Source organism: Bemisia tabaci, chromosome 1 (assembly GCF_918797505.1).
Source record: "Bemisia tabaci chromosome 1, PGI_BMITA_v3".
NCBI classification, from domain to species: Eukaryota; Metazoa; Arthropoda; class Insecta; order Hemiptera; family Aleyrodidae; genus Bemisia; species Bemisia tabaci.
The window spans coordinates 31,303,970-31,324,209 of NC_092793.1; the positions used below are offsets into that span (position 1 = coordinate 31,303,970).

General features: G+C 39.5%; 1 protein-coding gene across 2 annotated transcripts in view; it reads right to left on the reverse strand.

Moving 5' to 3' along the window:
• The window catches only part of Hs3st-A (Heparan sulfate 3-O sulfotransferase-A), a 186,155-nt gene that overhangs the window by 158,072 nt on the left and 7,843 nt on the right, over positions 1–20,240 (reverse strand). For both annotated transcript variants that reach the window (XM_072299679.1, XM_019057630.2), the window contains exon 2: positions 1,447–1,514. The gene's annotated coding sequence lies outside the window, so the exon portion shown is untranslated. The remainder of the gene's footprint in view (positions 1–1,446; positions 1,515–20,240) is intronic.

Genomic DNA, 20,240 nt, shown 5'->3' on the forward strand with positions numbered 1-20,240 from the left:
GCCAAAATGGAGGGAATATCCCACGCTATCCTGAGAGTGCACTGTGCACCTCTACATCAAGACAAACTCTCCGTGCAAAGATAGGGAGCAAATACATTGACAGGGCTGCCACTTTATTTGGGGACTCTAAAACTGAAAACACGGCAACACTGCTAATGTATTTGCTCCCTGTCTATGCATGGAGAGTCTGTCTTGATGTAGAGGTGGACTCTTAGGATAGCGTGGGATATTCCCTCCATTTTGACATCAACTCGAGAGCTTATTTTGAGCTTGGGAGTTGATTTCAGAGAAAACCAGTGGCACCAGGCCCGCCACAAGGGGGGGGGTTACTGGGTCCTTGGTACCGGGGCCCGGGCCCTGGAGGGGCCCGTGACGCAGGTGACAAACCACTACGAATTCATGTGTAACCCTTGTCTCGTAGGGAAAAGTGAAAAAATTACCCTAAAAATTCCGCAAAAGGTGAATAAAGTTTCAACACGCTAGGGCACTAAAAATTTTTCTTACTTTTTTAGAGATTTTCAAGATTTTGAGTATATGTAGAATGATATTTTTAGTAACTGTGTTTCATTTTCTTCCGTTGTCGGATGCTAAGAGGCTCCTTTCTGGGCATCCTCGACTTCAATGGCTTAACTCCCTTGCCATAGACGTACGAAAGGAGAGTCCAGGGGGGCCCGGCTTCCCATAGAATTGAAAATTATCATCTGCCCCCTCAAAAAAAAATTTATAGATGTTTTGAACGCAACAATTCGAAAGTTTTTGGTGCTGAAAGTAAACAAAAAGGCGTAATTATTCTGCAGAAATTGATGGAAAATCTCCATCATAAGAGCTTCATGATGCGTCCAAATAGATTTAAAATTTAAAAAACTTCCCGGGGGAGGCCCCCCGGACCCCCCCCCCCCTTGTGCTAGGGGCCCGGGCCAGAAAATTGGTACCAGGGCCCGAGATGGGATGTGGCGGGCCTGAGTGGCACCATCGTGTTTCTTGCGAAATTTTACACATGAATCGATAGTCAAATCGAAAATTCCTCACACATGCAACATTTCCATTATTGCCTCTCTTAGTAATACCCCGCTTAAAGACGTAAACCGCATAGCAGCGCAACGTGGTGGCGAATCTCGTCCCTAGATCACCATAGCCTGCGAAACGCTCACCGTTGCGTTGCACACGCGAGCATTAACGGCCCCACCAGGCATGTACTTCCAAAATTTTTAGGTTTAAATCGAAAAATATCTTTTCTATTTTTGAATTCAAAATAGACGCGGTTTGACCCAACATGAAAGAAACCACGTCATTAAATACATGTTTTTGGACTGATACACTTCACTTGCTGCCAACGACAATAGAGAGTTCGTTTCATATGTGACAGTCAATTCATTCAGAGGCAGATAACAATTAGATCATAAATAAGGGGGAGAAAAGGGAAGAGTAAAATTATTAGGTACATACCAATAGACGGTTATCCATTTGCCCGACGCCTGGCTGAAAGCACTCACAACACTAGCACAGAGAATACACTGAAAAGAAAAACTTGGCCATGAAAGATTTAAAGTAATATTAAATATTGGTTGAAGACACAGGTTTGTCTACGCTGATTTAAATTCTGCCCATGTTATACGTAGTTTTCAAAATATATACGATCATAAACAACAAAAATGAGATAAAAAAATGTCGGAGAAATAATGATTAATAGTTATAAAAAGTCGACTGTATTCATTCCAGAAATATGTTAATAAACATTTGAAGACTTTCCACAGTTCCATACAAGTCGAGAGCTGGAACATGTTCACTAATAATAATTCGAGCAAATATTCGCTAGAGGTTCAGAGGTCTCACCGCACATGTGACGTTTTCCTGTCGATGTTATCTCTATTAAATCTGGACGTTTGGCGTCCAAAGATGTTGTTTTTGTTTCTTTTTTTGTGTGTGTCGCACTGGGTGGTTTTAAAATTTCCAAGGCAACATTCAGATACGTAGAAACAATTTTAATGCACCAAAATTTGATTGAAGTTTGACTGGTGGTTAAACCGCTGTGAAAGAGACTGATAGGAAAAATCCAAGTGGATTTCTTACACTTTTTAAGTGTGCACTTTTTTAAGTGGTAAGTGATTCAGCAACTGACAACTCTTCTACAATTTGAAATTTAGTTAAAAGATAACAGTGTGAGCAGTAATTTGGACTCAAGTTGTAAATGAGATGAAATATGAAACTTCATTTTTCATTAAATTTGAACGATTTGATAGGGATGTGTAAGTGTGCATGCAACTCGCGACAATTATCCGGAAATTCGATAGGAAACCTTGAAATCACCTCATGATTTACTCATTTCTATATCGCCTCAAGGCATAAAAAATTCCTTTAAAGTTAAGTGAAACTTCATGTTATAGAGTTAAGTGAAACTTCAAGTTATAGAGTTAAGTGAAACTTCATGTTATAGAGTTAAGTGAAACTTCATGTTATAAAGTTAAGTGAAACTTCATGTTAAGAGTTAAGTGAGAGATTGTAGTTTTGCCAGTAAATAAACTCGATGATGGAGCATATTCCAAAAATGTTGTCACTAAATTATGTAAATCTAATGAGATAAAAGCTCTTCCGACTCAACTCGTAAATATTGCATCCTCGTGTACTGTAATAGTTGCATCTCACGATTAGCTCATTTTACTCTGCATGTTTGGTAGAAAAATGTTTTGACGCTGAATGGTAGACGATTCTATCATTAGATTATGCAATTTCTATTTCATACACACTTAGTGTGTAAACACTCTTTTCTGTGGTTACCATCAGCAGAAAAATAAAAGAAATAGGTACATGTATATGACCTCACCTATTCTATTCACCGATAGCGATACATGCATAGAAGTTTCTATACTTTTCAGTTAAACCAGGAAATAGGAGGAACTCATAGGCAATTCCGCCACAGTTCGGTTCATTATCTGTTATAGAAATCATCATTGTTCTCGAGTTTCTCTCATCACAGGGAAAAGGCTAAAAATACTTTTTGACTCAACTCATGAATCTGTAAAACGCTTTCTTCTCAACTTTCAACTAAACCTAAACACTTTTGAATTCTATTTATATCATAAATAGCAAACAATCTCATCATTTAAGTCATAGGCAATTTCGCCACAGTGCGGTACATTATCTGTTATAGAAATCATCATTGTTCTCGAGTTTCTCTCACCGCAGGGAAAAGGCTAAAAATACTTTTTGACTCAACTCATGAATCTGTAAAACGCTTTCTTCTCAACTTTTACTAAACCTAAACGCTTCTGAAATTTATTTATAACATAAATAGCAAACAATCTCATCATTTAAGTCATAGGCAATTTCGCCACAGTGCGGTACATTATCTGTTATAGAAATCATCATTGTTCTCGAGTTTCTCTCACCGCAGGGAAAAGGCTAAAAATACTTTTTGACTCAACTCATGAATCTGTAAAACGCTTTCTTCTCAACTTTTACTAAACCTAAACGCTTCTGAAATTTATTTATAACATAAATAGCAAACAATCCCATCATTGAAGTCATAGGCATTTTTGCACAGCGCGGTACATTATCTGTTATAGAAATCATCATTGTTCTCCAGTTTCTCTCGTCACGGGGAAAAAGTGAAAAATACTTTCTGACTCTTCTACTCATTAATCTGTAAAACGTTTTCATCTCAACTTTTAATAAAGCTGACTGCTGTTGAATCATATTTATATCGTAAACAGCAAACAATACCATCATTAAACGTACAGGCTCTACCTCGGGTACCTATAATCTCCTCTAATTTCCTGATTTAACCGAAAAGTAAAAATCATTACGTTCGACTCAACTCAAGAAACGTAATGCGGATGTATTTTGGGCAAGTGCAGTTTTGGTCTTTGAATTTATAGCCTCCCACGATGTCTCGAGGAGGTAAAAAATATTGTAAAAATTAATTTGGCCTAGTCATAAATCTGAATGCGGCGAAAGAGACGCGTTTTGAAGGAAAATTGAATATCAGGATATTCCGTCAGAATGAGAAACACGTTGTGTCTGAGGGATCATCGTTGTTCTCAAATTTCTCTTATTACGAAGGAAACATCAACTAAAGCTTTCGACTCTACTCATAAATCAGCAAAGAGCTTTCGACTCGACTCATAAATCAGCAAGGAGCTTTCGATTCGACTCATAAACCAACAAGTAGCTTTCGACTCGACTCATATCTGCAAGGTGTTTTCGGCTCAATACATAAAAATCTACGCACTGAAATGGATACGAACTTAGCAAAACGAACAGTTTCATCCTTAATGTACAGATTCTATCCTGTCAACCTATACTTATCTTGGATTGGGGGAAAAAGAAGAAAAAGAAAGAAAAAGAAGAAAAAGAAAGAAAAAGAAAGAAAAAGAAAGAAAAAGAAAAAAAAGAAAAAAAGAAAGAAAAAGAAAAAAAAAGAAAAAAAAATAAAGAAAAATAAAAAAAGAAAGAAAATTAAAGAAAAAGAAAGAAAAAGAAGAAAAAGGAAGAAAAAGAAGAAGAAAAAGAAGGAAAAAAAGAAAAAGAAGATAAAGAAAGAAAAAGGAGAGAGAAGAAAAAGAAAGAGAAAGAAGAAAAAGAGGAAAAAGAAAGAAAGAAAAAGAAGAAATTAAAAGAAGAAGAAAATAAAAGAAAAAGAAGAAACATGCACCATGCAACACCAACATGCAACATGCAACAGGGAAAGAAAAAATAAAAGAATAAGAAGAAAATAAAAGAAAAAGAAGAAAATGAAAGAGAAAGAAGAAACATGCAACATGAAACACCAACCTGCAACAGCAACATCAACATGCAACACCAACATGCAACAGAGAAAGAAAAAAAAAGAATAAGAAGAAAATAAAAAAAAGAAGAAAATAAAAGAAAAAGAAGAAAATAAAGAAAGAAGAAAATGAAAGAAACAGAAGAAACATGCAACATGCAACACCAACATGCGACATGCAACAGAGAGAGAAAAAAAAGAATAAGAAGAAAATAAAAGAAAGAAGAAAATGAAAGAAACAGAAGAAACATGCAACATGCAACACCAACATGCGACATGCAACAGAGAGAGAAAAAAGAAGAATAAGAAGAAAATAAAAGAAAAAGAAGAAAATGAAAGAAGAACAGAAGAAACATGCAACATGCAACACCAACAAGCAACAGCAACATGCAACAGCAACACCAACACCAACACCAACATGCAACAGCAACATCAACATAAGGAAGGAAGGGAAGGAAGGAAGGAAGGAAAGGAAGGGAAACGAACCTGCCACGGAAGAAAGAAGTTAGCGTCTGAAGCACAAGGTATAGGTAACACGACGTTACTCACCCTTCTCTGTGTCTCGTAACTGCCATTTCAGGGCCGGCAACAGCCCTAAACGGCAGTTACGGGACACAGGGAAGGTAAAGCAACGCCATTTTACCGTTCCTCTTGTGTCACAGATGCTAACTCTTTTTTTCCGTGGCGGGTGACCATGCTTAGGTAAAAATATAGTAGCAACCAGCCTAAGGGTTGATGGGGCCACTATCCAACGGAGATCCGGCCAGCGGTCGGGGCGCGTCTGCTGATGGCTCCTACTCGTGCGTCCAACGGTCCGACGTCCGACAGTCAAGCTGGCGGCTCGCCAAATGGTCCCTCAGACATTCCGTCGGACGGCATTCTACCGAGCTTAACTTTACTTTCATCCTATTGTAGAATTTTCAACTATGGAGCGCCATCCGTGTCACAACCGTTTATGTGTTTTCATCAAGAATCATTTATTGATATCGGTGATCGTCCTAGGGGCTTAAAGAGGGGCCTTGTGAGAAGCAGGGAAGACTGGCAGGGAGATGATCATCCCCTATACTTTGGTCACAAAAGTGCCTCGCAACGGGCCCCTTATGGCAAAATTTTGGGGCCCCAATAGACACTTTCACCCCCTCCTATCAAGAGGGGAGCACAAAAAGATTTGTTTCAGGGGGGCTAGGGGATAATCACCTCCTGAACTAGGGTGTGATACGCTTTACGGGGCCCCTTACGGCAAAAGTTCGGGCCCCTTATGGCAAAAGTTCAGGGCCCCTTGTGGCAAAAGTTCGGGGCCCTTTATAGCAAAAGTTCGGGGCCCCTTATGGCAAAAGTTCGGGGCCCCTTATGGCAAAAGTTCTGGGGCCCCTTATGGCAAAAGTTCGGGGCCCCTTATGGCAAAAGTTCGGGGCCCCATCAGAAACTATTATCCCTGGGGGAACTTCTATGAAGAGAAGCTATGGGTCCCCAACCCTTTTTTATTTTGGCAGGGTGCGTCCCCCGAAAAATTTAGTTAGTCCCTGATGAGAGTAGAAAAATTACGTTGGGAGGCGGAGGGTTTTTGCGAGGCAGAAATGTGCCCCAGGCCCGCAGGGCATCTGATTTACATGCTCTCCCCTTCCTTGCCATGATAGGCGTCCAATTTATCTTTCGAACCCCCCCCCCCCCCCCAAATTAAAAATTTAAAAAAAAAAAATTGATCCAGTTTGACCAAGTAGTATATTACACATCGCAGGATTCTTTCTCGGCTGCGCTGCGTAGATTTGCCGCCTTGAGATACATCTAACTAATACCCCTTGGATCTGCCCATGATTTTCTCCCCGCATCCTAAACCCTCCTTTACACCCCTAGGACAGTATGGTTTGACACGGATGGCGTCCATGGTTGAAAAACTCAGGCTGAAAGTAAAGTTAGATCGTTAGAATGCCTTTTGATGACGGAATGCCCGATAGACCGTTTGGCGGGACGTCCGCCCGACTGTCAGACGGACCGTGTGGAGGCACTTTTACCGGAACTGACGGCGCCGGTCGTCGTTGTACGTCACGACCGCGGGATGCAAGTCGCTCCTGCAGCGGAACCTACGAGGCCTCCCTGAAAGATTCACCTCGAGGGCCGTGTTCTTTAGTCGTTCCTTGGCCTTTTCCTTGGCGAATCTCGAGAGGCGATTCAACAGGAACGACTATTACATAACACGGCCCTCAGGCTCTTAGTCGCGTTTCCTCTAGAGCGCAGCACGGAGCCGCGCCCTAAAACGCGCCTTCAATTTTAATTTTCACCTCTGTTAAGCCTGATTCACAAACCAGGCACCCACCGTTGAGATTCCAGTGGAATCGATTGTGTCTATTAAAAAAATGACGATACGTTGAAAAATACGGAGTAAGGAAGAATGGTAATGGTAAAATTATACATGTGGTTGTAACATGTAAAATAGATAAGTGTAACTTCAACAGCTGAGAGTTACTTGTTTTGTTCGTGTTCATAAATAACGATCAGTCAGATTTACATTCAGTTTTATTTATTGCTTCATTTTTCAATCGTTTATCATCCTGAAGTACAAGATGGCAAAGAAATTGTGCGAAATTTGCATTATTGCGGGACGAGCCACTGTGGACGATGCGAATCTTGAATCGCAGAGGTGTGTCGGCTATAGAACTCAATGATCATTGCCCATTATATTCTCTCTGAAGGGAGGGGCATTATTAAAACCCGATTTAATCAATGTAAGAGCATTTATAAATATGTATTTCCCGCAGGTAGTAAGCGATGGCCGGCAATTAGCAAGCGTTATGCGCAATGACTCGTAAAATTTGAAAAATTTGCAAAATCGAAATAAGGGTTTCATTAGGGGAAAAACTTCAAAAGCGCGACCTCAGCTTGGGGCGCCTTCAAATCCTGGCGATACTAATAGCTTTGCCCTGCAGTTGATTAAGTTGCCTAGATCCAAGCCAAACTCAACTAGGGTCACTGTTTACACTGCACGGACTCGTGGGTTCGCTGGTTGGTCCGTTCAAGGAGAAAAATGCCTGCTTTGATTACAAGTATGAGTATCGGCACTTTTATCTCCTTTCTTTATTTCTGAATTTCTAATTTATTTTATTTTATTCAAACAAGTAGGTTGCAATTTGCCGGCGATTTCTGATTGCCTTCGCTATCTGCATTGTTTACTGCTTATTCTGCTTTGCCGTTTCATAGGTAGCTATCATCAGGAACTGACGCGAATTTAATTCCAAAGGTAGATACAACAGTGTTCGGAAAAAAATGCACTAAAAAGTGGTCTACTTTTAGCTTTAGAGTGAGCTCAGAACTTCAAAATTGAATTTCATTCGTTTTGACTAAGAGTTAGGATTAGCAATGAAGGAACATTCTGAATGAAAGGTAAATTTTCAGTCATCTTTTATGAGATACATCACACCTAAGAGAAACCACGGGGAAACTGTGAAATAATAAAGTTGTGCCATTGTGAATACGAGCGGGACAATACGAGAGGGAAATCCGTAACCAGTGACGCACAGTATTTTCTTTATAAGAAATAAACTGGAAAAAGGTCTCTAAAATAATGTTGGATTTTATGGATTTTATCTAATAGAGCAAGGATATTTGGTCCCCTAAGACTTTGTTCCTAGAATCGCTCTTTAAACGGGCCTCATATTGTAGTTAAAAATTCAAAAATGCAAAAATTTAGTTTAAGGATGGAAATAAATGAAATTATTTCACACTAATAGTTATAGTTTGTAGTATTTAGATTTGATTTGGGTTTTTTGACAATGTACATTTTTTCCAAGGATCGGGGAGTCAGCACGATGCCCCAACCCCCAACCTGGAGGACCAGGGTTTGATTTCGGAGTTACCTCTCCTAGACAGGTTGCTTCCACCACAGCTAAGAGCCCTGTCTACCCACCCCCTTTGAGGCAGGGGCTACCAGCTGGGGTCCGCAGGATTGCTAAACCTGTGACAGTACAGTCCCCCATACGGCTTTAGATTTGATATTCACACTTGAACACAATAAAACGGAAGCATTCGGTTCTGCTAGAAAAGTAAGGATGTGCAGCTAATTATAGCCATTTCCTACGCCATGCTTATTCAAACCAAAATGTACGTAACCAACTCGACTGAATCGTGTAAAACTACAGGTATTCCTCGCAAGACATCACATAACATTATTTTTAAAAAAAGGGCGATATTTCAAAACAACACATCTCTCTCTCAACTAGTGCCGTGGACGTACATTTTAAACTCAGATTGGGAAACTTTTAAACGTCCAGGAAGGTATGAATATTCAAGCTCGTAAAACAGTTGAATTCACCTAACACCGCGGTCGGCTACATAAAAACTTTGGATGGTTCTATAAATACGTTTCAAAGTGTTGCAGACGTTCAGCGTTTCAGAAACACGGAGATTCGTAACATCTAAAGTATGCGCAGATTTTACGATTATTCCAATTTCGGGCACGTCAGAGATTAGCAAGTAATTGAAAGGAGATCCCGCACAGATAACATCTCCTCACGAGACGACTTGTTTTTGAAGCTTTGAAGCAGGAAAAATAAGGGAGGGTGCAGATCTATCATAATGAAGTCACTCTCGCGTTTCCCGGTCATAAAATTACACCGACAGTGAAATGTTGCTAAACTGTTGCACTCGCAATGCTCGTTAGGATCCAAACTTCCCCGAAATGAACTACTGACTCAGCGAACTTTCCTTGAAAATCTCGAAACGGAAAGAGTACCCTTTTTATATTTGATGCTTAAAGATGGAGAGGTAAACAAAATATTAAAAAATACGACTTTGAGGGTACGTGAGTAAAAGAGAAAATCCTGAAGATATGATTCATTACCCTATAAATAAAGGGGTACGATCCTTGGCTACTATGCGGCCCAAACCCTACGGCTAGGAGACACTTTACGGACTCCCGTAAGTTAATCTGAATGGAGCGGGCTCACCTGGGGCGAACTATCCCCTATTGATAGCCGCGAAAATCATGAAAACCGGCCGGCAGATCTTCGAAACGAAGCGGGGCAAGCAATGAATATTTACAATTTTTAAAATGGAGAATTTACAACTTTACCGCGTAGTAAAAAATAAACATTAAGAATATCATAGAACTCACAGTAATGATGATACTTTTCATTAACGGATACTTGGTTGCTTATATGGTCGCAAGTAAAAGGCTGTTAGAAATACCCATGGAATGTAGTTGTAAGAAACATATAAGCAACGCATGCTGCGTTTCAATTAGAACGTGAGCACAGTTGGAGCATACACAAAGTAAAGGGAACCTCGATTTTCATGATTTTAGGTCCATGTTTAGATCAAGCCTAATATTAATAGTTTTAGGTGCGATTGCGCTTCTGTGGAAACCATAATTACGGTTCCAATAAGAACCAAGGGCGGACTGGGCCCGAAAAAATGACCACGAGTGTCGGCTTATCAATACTTAAACCGGTTTGTTTGTTTGTTTTTTTTTTTTTTTTTTCCCGTACCTAAGAAGGAGCCAGTCGCGATCCGAATTACCTAACGCTAAGTATTGACCGGTCCACCAGAATTTTCCCCGATGTTCCTGCCTGCCTGATTTACCCTGGTAATAAAAAAGCATTGTTACCGATGCTAAAATCGTAACAGTTGTCAAAAAAAGGCCAGTGTCCCAGCACTTTAAAGGCTAAGAGCTGTTTGCTCCGTAAGTTTCAATGGAAATTTGCGTTCACAAAATGCAGCGACAGGCTACTGTAAGGCCTGGCGAAATAATTGATTGAGGTACATTATTTAGTTACTCAGAGTCGAAGGGTCGTAATAAATACCTTTCGGAGAGTTAAAATAACGCAATTTATGGAATGCTGGGTAAAACTTGCTAATTGATGGAAAGTTTGGAAAACTTGGTTGGCATACTTGAAAGAGGACAATTTAATTTTAAAAATGGAGATTGAATTACGAGAAAGAGGGAGTGGGGGGCAAAGCCATATTTTCCAAGAAGCCTTAAATGAAAGATATGTTAGTACAACCCTTCGCCTCTAAGCTACAAACTTGCACTTACAAATTAAAATACATTCTTATATTAAGAGACATTATCTGTTTTCTATCTTGCAAATTTTTTTTTTTTTTTTGTTTTTTTTTTTTTTTGTTTTTTTTTGTTTTTTTTTTTGTTTTTGTTTTTTTTGTTTTGTTTTGTTTTTTTTCGTTGTTTTTTTTGTTTGTTTTTTTTGTTGTTTTTTGTTGTTTTTTTGTTGTTTTTTTTGTTTTTTTTGTTTTTTTTTTTGTTTTTTTTTTCGTTTTTTTTTTCGTTTTTTTTTCGTTTTTTTTTTTCGTTTTTTTTTTTTTTTTTTTTTTTTTTTTTCATTTTTCTTTACTTCATTTTTCTTTCACTGATTCTTTTTTAATTTTTTTCTACTTTTCCCAGTTTTTTTTTAGAAAAAAGTCTACCATTAAACCCTAGAATCTACGCCACCGTTCCGACCTTCCGTCCTGACGTTTAATTGTTCACGTTGCTCGATCCTTCATTTCGTTGATCTTCATCACCTTCCTTCATCCGAGCAAAATTTTCGGGAATCATCTTGTCCGATGGTTGTCCTCTCGTCTTGTCCACGCAAAGTTAGTTTCAGCTCCATGTTTCCAGTAAATAATATCTGGCGATTTCTCTGTTCAGCTTTACATCTCATCCATGACGCTCTCTTCTCCATGTGCAGCGGATATATTCACGTTCGCAGGGACTGAGCCTGCACGGTGCACCCACAGGGATAGCTAATATTTTTGCAATGAAAATTCTTGTTTCCAATCCATTTGATTTAGTTGAGTCATCTTTTTGGTTAAACGGTAAAAATGTTCTGTTCCGTCAAATTATAAAAAGCTCTGCGATCTGAGCAGTCTGTCCGGTGGTGTCAGCACTTCTTTCTTTACCACAAAAAATCATTTCTTCATCCTGGTGTTGCAATGAGCGACTTTTTCACTGGTGTCAGCTTTGTTTCTTGGCCATCAAACTGCTTGGCAAAATTATCCGTCCTTTCGAGTGAACGATACAAATTCTGACTGCCAATTTATCGGATTCCGTTGAGTGACTATTTTATTTAAAGGATGAAAATGTTCCGCTCCGATAAATTACAAAGGGCTCGGCGCTTTGATCTGGCACAATGAGTTTTTTGGGGCTCATTTCTTTGGCTACTATTCCTTCTTCATCCAGTAAGTTAGTTCATACTTCAATATACTTCATATTCTTTAAGTTTTGACTGCTTCGAGTCTAACTTCATCGAGTCCGATTTCTTGGAGTAGATTACCTCGCACTCCTCTGCGGCTCCACTCGAAACTGAGTGCGCATTCCCTGCGAGAGGAGAACACTGCCTTTCTGGTCAATGTTGCAATATCATGATGGATTCATCAATGACCTCAAAATGTTGACTTTTAAAATTGACTTTCAATAGGTTCCACAATGCTCTGGTGATCGACACACCTCATTCTGGAAACCTGCACCTCTTCTTGCGATCTTCATACCTCGAGCGAATTTCGTCGGATTGGAGTTGTGACCTTGTCGGCCGCATTCGGCGACTATCAGGCTGTTTCAATAGACCAGGTGACAGACGTTTGAATGTTGCGTTAACTCCGCGCTCTTTCCGTCTTGTTTCACTTCGTGAAAATGTGGAAAAGATCAATCCGTGAGCGATTTTCCTATCGTTGAATGATGCAATGAGAAGCGTGCATCCTGAGGTTTTGCCTGATTCTTCGGGATTTAAGCCCATTGATAATTAACGTCGTTGCATTTTGGTGTCTTCATACTATCGAAACTTATTTCCATTGATTGCAGGCGGGGAGAATTGTGCTCCAGCGATCGTTCGATCCGAAGATCCCGGTGGACGGTGTAATGTACGGTGCAGACGCTAGAAGGCTCGGTATAGGGAATTTGCACATCGGAATGTATGTGTTGCGTTTGTAGTATATCTACTGTGTTGAAGGCGCTTTATATCGTGCGTGCGCTAATTGGCGGCGATTATTCGAATTCGCAACAGCGTGGGCGTATTAAAATTAATAGAAGTGCATTCTTTTTGCTGAAAACTCCATAAATGCTTCATATCGGATCAAAAGTGAATCAAAAGTGATACATGAATGACCGAACGCTGATTTTGGTGTAAGTTACTGTAGCTGCATGCGCTGGTATTTTATTCCTATTATGTAGACTGCGACTATTTATTTGTTGAGGTTACTTCAACCGCTCTCATTTTTTTTTGTCAAAATTACCTAGAGAGCATTTCAGCTGGAAGTACCTGCACCGCGCTGTGTAATACTGCATATAGGGAGTGTTTGTTTTTGCTCGTGGAAATATCCACGAAAAAGCTTTCCGCGCCCCTGATTAACTGCAATACAAAAATTGACCAAAAATATTCGTGATGTGGTGCTCATTGAACGTTCAGCCAAAAATACAGACACCGTAAAAGTGAAAAGGGTAGCCGCGAGACATCAGTGGTATTTAGTAGTTCATATAAAACATTCATCCAATTTTTTTTTGCCTTGTCAAAACCGTACTGCTCGAAAGGTTAATCATCGGATTCACAAGAGAACTCATTCGGAATGTTCGCATTGTACAGCATGCTGATCCAAAATCCTGATAATGTCCGTTTGATGCACTGAGTGTACCTTCATAATCTGGACGATTCAACGATCACGTTGACATGAAATGGTAAGATTACTATCCTTTACATCCTGAAAAACCATTTAGCATACTACTAAAATGAATCGAAGTCTCCAGGACACGAGAATTTTTGTAAGTCCATAGCTAGTGACGAAAATCAACGCTGCGTTCTTGAAAATATTGACTTATGAATAGTTTCATACGTGTTTTCATTTTTTAATTAATCTTATTTCAAGGAGTCGAGAGCAGGGGTGAGATTGTTGATGTAGCCGATTCTGGACAGAAAACGATGACGAGACAACGATAACGATGATTTGGATCAAACTTGGCGTCTTGAGATAAGTCATAAATCGGAACAGGCGAGAAAATGGGATTCACGATGGCAGTACTTACTTAGTTGGGAAAAACAGCAGACAGCCCCTGCTGTGAATAGGCGGTTAAATACAAGGTCCTTAAAAGGAGAGAAAGTTTGGAAAGCTTTTAATTTTCACGAAAATATTTCATAGACTAAGATACACAACGCCGTGAAATATTTCCGATTTTTTGAAGGCAAGAATATCATTAGGGGTATTCAAGTATAACGTGAGCCACATATAGCAGGGAAGAGGTCTGAACTTGTCTAATTGGATCTGGGGGAAACTTTCCATTTTAGAAAGGAACTTTTTTTAAAGTTATGTGAGGTTTTTAATCCTTTTGAGGATCCTGCAACCTTAAATGAGCAACGATTTAGGGTTATTACGCATCCAGGCTCCAGGCTTTCAAACGTTCAGGGATTAAGGCCGAGTGAAGTCTGTTTCTGCAGATCCACTCGTCAGTTCCTTGAAAATTTGTCGCCATCACCGGGATGCAAACCCGAGACCTATTGGTCTGAGAAAGGAACTTTTTTCGTTTTAAACAAAATTTCCGCTATATTTCAGGCTACATTAAAAATTCCCGAGTAATTTGAAGTCCAATTTTCAGGGATTAAGGCCGAAAGGAGTCTGTTTCTGCAGCTCCATTCGTCAGTTCCTTGAAAATTTGTCTTCACTACCCGAATTCGAACCCGGGACCTATTGGTCTAAAATAGGAACTTTTCTGTCTAAACAAAAGTTCAGCTATATTTCAGGCTGTACTATATACTTTCTGAGTAATTTGAAGTCCAACTTTCAGGGATTAAGGCCGAAAGAAGTCTGTTTCTGCAGCTCCATTCGTCAGTTCCTTGAAATGTTGTCGCCATCACCGGGATTCAAACCCAAGACCTATTGGTCTAAGAAAGGAACTTTTACGTTTAAAACAAAAGCTCAGCTATAATTCAGGCTACATTATATATTTCCTGAGTAATTTGAAGTCCAATTTTCAGGGATTAAGGCCGAAAGGAGTCTTTATGCAGCTCCGCTCGTCAGTTCCTTGAAAATTTATCGTCACCATAGGGATTCAAATCCGGGACCCAATGGTAAAGAAAAGGAACTTCTTTGTTTTAAACGAAAGTTCGGCTATATTCATGGCTGCATTGTATATTTCCTGAGTAATTTGAAGACCAATTTCCAGGGATTAAGGCCGAAAGAAGTCTGTTTCTGCAGCTCCATTCGTCAGTTCCTTGAAAATTTGTCTTCACTACCGGAATTCGAACCCGGGACCTATTGGTCTTAAAAATGACTTTTTTTGTTTTGTTTTAAACGAAAGTTCGGCTAGTTTTAACTAACTAGATTTAACGCTTCATTGTATATTTTCTGAGCAATTTGAAGGGAAGGAGAGGAAAGTCTCATTCTGGGGTCTCTATGCCAGTCTTACGTGTTTCAAAAAGCAAGGGGATAAGAAAGTGTATTACGGGTGCCTCAGAAATGAGATGGGGAGGGGGTCAAAAATTTGGCCAAAATGCCTTACGAAATACTTGAACGGCCCTATTGCTGATAATATTTCTTCAATACATGAGCTACCTTTTATCACGGGAATAGTAAAATCTACTCATCGAAGTAAACGCTTTCATTTGATTTTAAATTAGTTTTTTAAAAAAAGGAATGCAGACGTTTGAACGTTTTACGTGGAAAGGTAGACTTGCGTCAAAATTATATTTTAAAAAATATTGCGTGTCCGTTTTTCCTTTCACATTTCATAAAAATTGACTGTCGATATCGCAAAATAATGGCGATCTTAAGAGGACACTTGCGCATTCTCAATCTTAAACAAAAGCACAGTTGCAACAATTTAGGGGGAAAGTCCTATGTTCAATGAAAATCCCGAGTAGATATGTTACTTTTGCATAACGAGGTTAAAAGTGATGCATAAAAGAACTACCAAAATCATCATAGAAACGCAAGGGACGGAGCTGGAATCTAGTAAGAAATTCTGCTGACAGCCCCTTACGAGTAGGCAATCCGTGCCGTGCATTAACAGTCGTTGCACGATGTGCAGGAAAACCGAGTAACACTGTGAAATGCTAGGGAAATTAAGTGTTTACTATCTGTTTATCAGTGCTAGGAGTTTTTTTTTTTTTGGGAGGGGGGGGGGGGGTGTCAATCTTAATGAATCTAGTGGACTAACACCAAAAGCCTCAGACGACGTGTCTGGTTTACTGAGTGAGTCTGACTGAGAGATGCAGTCCTTATAAAAAAAATCCTATTCTAATTTGATTTATTAAAAGCCTTCCGTCCTACTGACATTGACTTGCTTAATTTTTGCACTCGTTGCCCGTTTCGTCTCTGCCCGCACGCAGTGCGGCGATTTCGGCCAGGCTTTGAGTGCAATTCCTAAGTTCTTACACACGGATGAAAAGGTCTATAGAGTAATAGACTATCTGGCTACTGGCTATATTTTATGTGCATGTACTGTATGCTCCCTGGGAAATCTACTAACCAGTACCAGATTCCTGATCGGTGTAACCATAGAACTAGTGCATCTGGACGCACGGTTAACACTACTAGGAGTCTGGTGCTGGATACTAGATTTCTTGGGAGATAAAAATAGACAGCCGTAGACCCATTACCAGCTTATTTTTCTATCGATCGTGCGTGGATTGAACGGGATATTTGAAGAGGGACGTAACCGTCAAAATTCAAGTTTAGAGAAAACATAAAAAAAACTTCATTTCTTCGACAGTTGTTCATCTTCTTGTTTAGAAAATGAACCGATGTTCTACATACAATCTGTAGTGAAACCACGGTCACACGAGCACGTTCGAAGAGATTGATAAAGTGTTAAAATGTTTAAAATTTTGGTGGATACGCCCTTCTTCCACAAAACCGCTCAGTATACTGTCATTTTTTAAAGTACTGTAAAAGTATGAAATATCAAGAAGCATGCGTGTTCGATGACATAGTTAAAAATCATAGTTCGTGCCTTACTCGCGGTTTTGATCATTAAAAAGTACTCGGCGCTGGGAGAAGTGGCTCGGAACTTGAGGCCTTTTTCCATTAAAGCAGATATTCAAATGTTTAAAAAACCTCAAAGATCAATTTTGCTAAAAGCACTCGATAGTAAGATGTGTCCACCCTTGAAGAATGGACTCCTGCGCAAATTCAATTGCTGAAAACTCAACGGATACGCCTTCTTCAAATAACCCGTTCAATTATTATTTATTACCTTCACTGCCTGTTTCGTCTCTACCCGCACGCAGTGCGGTGATTTCGGCCAGGCTGTGAAAGTAATTCCTTAGTTCTTATACACAGAAGTTAAGAGAAGAACGAGATGAAAGTTGATTTTTTCCTGTTTTGTTCTCAGAGTAACTACGAAAAAAAAAATAAGAAAAAATCAACGCAGTAGAGCTCTTCTAAAGTTGTTATTTTGTTCATCAATTCATGAAATAAAAATAATTTCAATCAAAAAGTATTAGTAGGTATACGAGGGGGGACCCAAAAAAACCCGGAATTTTGCTGTAACTTGGCAACAACGGAAAATATTCCTGTTCCACCGCTAGGAGGTGTAACTAGGAGCTATGAAGAGTCACTAGATCAAATTTCAACATCGTACACTGAAAAAAAAGTAGTTAGCGTTGAGAACTAATTTGGTAAGTTCTCGCCAAGTAGAATCAAAATTAGGCTTCAGAACTAATTTATTGTACTGAAGCACCAATCAATTCGCTTCATACGCTGACTTCACTTTACTAGAGCGCGAACCAGAATTGGAAAACAGCACTAGCTGTAAAATTAGCGCTGTGGTAAGACAAATTCACCTTCGGGTCAAACTAATTCGCCCTCAACGCTAACTGCCACATTGTCCGTTACATTTATTTAGTTTCGAAAAAGTGGCGTCGGTACAACAGCCTCAATCGCGTCAGCTCGTGAAAATCAATTAAAATGTGAAATTTCGGGCTCGTTTGACAATGTAAATACTCCCGGTATGATTTATAGTGTCCTCTCTTTCTTGAAAACGTTCGAAAGCAACATAAATAAACCTGTTAAGGTTAGAAATCGTCTGTTCGATTCAAAACGTAAACAAGCATGATATTCGTTGGAGTCGTCAATCTTCTGTATTAAATTGCGATTAAAGCGTTCCGCGTTCAGTTTATATTTTACGAAAATCTGTGAACTTACTGCTTACTTCTATAGTTCGTGTTCTCCCGTAATTTCAAAAGAATATCTCAAGTGTTCGGACGAGATATGTTTATTCAGTGTGAACATTCGCTACCGTTTCATGTGTGAGTGTGTGTCTCTCTAAAGGATAATTCTGTCTACTTGCACATACCTATGGGATATTCCTTTCCTCTGTCGTTCATTTGGAACCGGTCAGTTTATTTTTACCTCTCATCTTTTAAGAAATCTTCTTTTCCTGAAAGTATTGTCCAGTTATCATTCGCTAAGCCGTTTTCTCCTCTCTCAGTTTTGAGGTTAGGTTGACCCAACCCTACCGAATGCGAATTAGAGTAGCGGAATTAGTTTCCAGCACTAATAGTGGTTAGTGTACAGAAACCAAAAATCATGTGTGTCCAAATCACACAATTTGAGTTAGTGTATAGAAACCATTTTTAGTCATCTGACGCTAACTCATTTTTTTCAGTGTAGCACATTTTTTTTCCATTTTGGCGAGACTTGGCTTCAGGAGTGTTTGGCGACTTCGTAGTTTTTGAAGATGGGTCAATTTCAGTAACAACACTTAGAGCTCAAATTTTTCTCTCTTGCTCGATAAAAATACGGCTTTCTCCGTTAATATTTTAAAGTGCTGCTTCTGAAGGACAAGCCTTATCAAAAAGTTCAGTGTAAGTACGGTTTTTCAGTTTCAAAATGGTCTGTATCGCCCGAAACCCCTGTACGGCTTTAAACCGCTATCGCCATCGGCTAGAACCGATGAAAACATGAAATAAATCGCGTTTTTGTGAATGAACATGGTTAAATATCGTTTTGTCTACTAGCAGATATCACTTGGATGTAATACGGAAATATTCAGAACATTGCTGTGAAAAATTATGGCATAAAACGCGTTGTTGCCGAATTGATCCCCTATTTTGCGCGCTAGCCGGTGACGGCCGCCTGGCGTTCAGCCTACGTTCGAACAATAAATCACACTTTAAAACGAAGAAAAACATTTTTTCACATATGTTATAGGTAAATCATGTTCCCGGCAACATTCACTCCAAAAATTGTCAGAGTTTAGCCACACATAGCCTATGAAAATCACCTATCTTCAAAAACTACGAAGTCGCCAAACACCCCTGAAGCCAAGTCTCGCCAAAATGGAAAGAAAATGTGCTACGATGTTGAAATTTGGCCTAGTGACTCCTCATAGCTCCTAGTTACACCTCCTAGCGGTGGAACAGGAATATTTTCCATTGTTGCCAAGTTACAGAAAAATTCCGGTTTTTTTAGGGTCCCCCCTCGTATGAGAGTAAAAAGGCAGGCCAAAATACCGAGAAAAAATCCGGTGGACTAGTCGATACTTATATAGGGTAATTTTGGACCGGTTCAACTCCTTCACCGTGTAAAAAAAAAACACTCTAAATAGGCCGGTTCAAGCACTGATAGACCTAAGTGTATTGCCGTTAAATTTTTGGCCCAAAAGTTTGCCCCTGACCAGCGAGCAACATACGTCTTGTTACTATCAATAGGTACATGAATTACACTCCGGAATCAAAAAAAATTTAGAACGGAAATAAATGCGAGGTCGTTTCACTACCACTGCTCTCTTTCCGTACTTCCATCAGCCGTTAATGGTTGCAACCAAGGATCCTTCCAATAAAGTCAGATAATTTGGCTAAAAAAACTAAACGTATCGATGAAGAATTTCAATAGAAGTTACCATTCATGTTTCACTCTTTTTCTTCTTCCTTTCAAAGAAATTAATACACATTCTTCTTATTTAGAGTTCCTGTGAATTTCCTTCGCTCTTTCACATATATTCACAGATTATTTCAAGGAGACACTCGCGGTAGTCTCCATTTAAAAAACTGTAAAACATCATGGGTGACTTCGAAAGTTAGTACAGAAAAGTCGCGCATATTTGATGGAACTAGGGTGGAACTAGGAAAGCCGGGGACCTAGGACCCCCCAGAATTTTACTTGTCTCTCGTGAAGAATGAGATCGGTTTGCGGAATAAGAGCATGACATTTCCGACACCTTTGAAACTGTATTTTCATTGACTATAGATTTAAATGCCTCCTGGGGCATCTCAATTCCCAAGATTGAAAAATGGGCATCTCCTTAACCACTCCTACAAGCTGAGGGAGACCCTGATGCACATCCCCTTAGTGGGATGTCTTCCTGTGCGCTCCAAGACCCTCCTGGGTGAAATACTACCCCCACGAAAAATGCCTAATTAAGCCCATAGATACGTATTTTACGACTTGAGTATGTATTTGTTGTTGGCTCCAAGAGATCGAAATAAAATTCAAAACTTTTTTGCGAGTAAGGTAAGCTGTTCATTTCCATGTTTATTACGTCAGTAGCAATGAACAAGAGGAA